We start from the raw sequence: 777 nt of genomic DNA, 5'->3' as shown, positions 1-777 counted from the left end.
AGAAGTCGAGATATTTGCGATTGAAGGAGGTGGGGTCACCTGGTTTCAGAGGTGAAATTAGCGAGAAAATGGCCGCCAAAGTTTAGTGGCTTCCGTAGCTCGAGAGTTCTTAAAAATGAAAATTTACATTTTTCTGTGCCTTTAGTCAACGGTTTTCGGTCAAACACACACGGAAATGTGTTATTGTATGGACATAAAGGTGTTGAGCTTAAAAACAAAAATTCGACCAAAGTTTTCAAACCGGCAGAAAAAATATTTTCTGCCGGTTTGAAAACTTGTCGAATTTTTGCTTTTTTCTGCCGGTTTGAAAACTTTTGTCGAATTTTTGCTGCTCGTATCTTCGATTTCATTATTTTGACGAGCTCCTCATTTCTCCCCGATGTCTCCCATTTGCCAAGCACGTAGGTAGGACAGAGCAGAGAGTTTAGGACAGACGGCTGTCGACTCAACGTTTTCCTGTGCCACACCATCTCCTCCAACCCTGGCACACCTAGGTCCTGGGTGGTCGCCTCATCCCTTATTGTGTCTCTGTAACTTCCTGTTGGTCGGCCCCTTTGTGGGTGGTTGGCGGGTGCTCTGGTGTGGTTTGCTCCTTCTTTCCCACCAAACATCTATCGTCCTGATCTTTCCTCCTTCTTTTTAATGCTTGTTACTCTCTTGTAAAAAACCTCTAATCTTGGGCTCTTCTATATGACCTTATTGTGTTGCAAGTGCCGTAATACTCTTACTAAAACGAACTACCCCTTTGTTCTTTTCCCATTTGGGTCTCCCAAAACC

The sequence above is a fragment of the Aplysia californica genome, unplaced genomic scaffold (genome assembly GCF_000002075.1).
Source record: "Aplysia californica isolate F4 #8 unplaced genomic scaffold, AplCal3.0 scaffold00179, whole genome shotgun sequence".
In the NCBI taxonomy this organism is placed as follows: domain Eukaryota; kingdom Metazoa; phylum Mollusca; class Gastropoda; order Aplysiida; family Aplysiidae; genus Aplysia; species Aplysia californica.
This window is presented reverse-complemented; position numbering follows the sequence as displayed.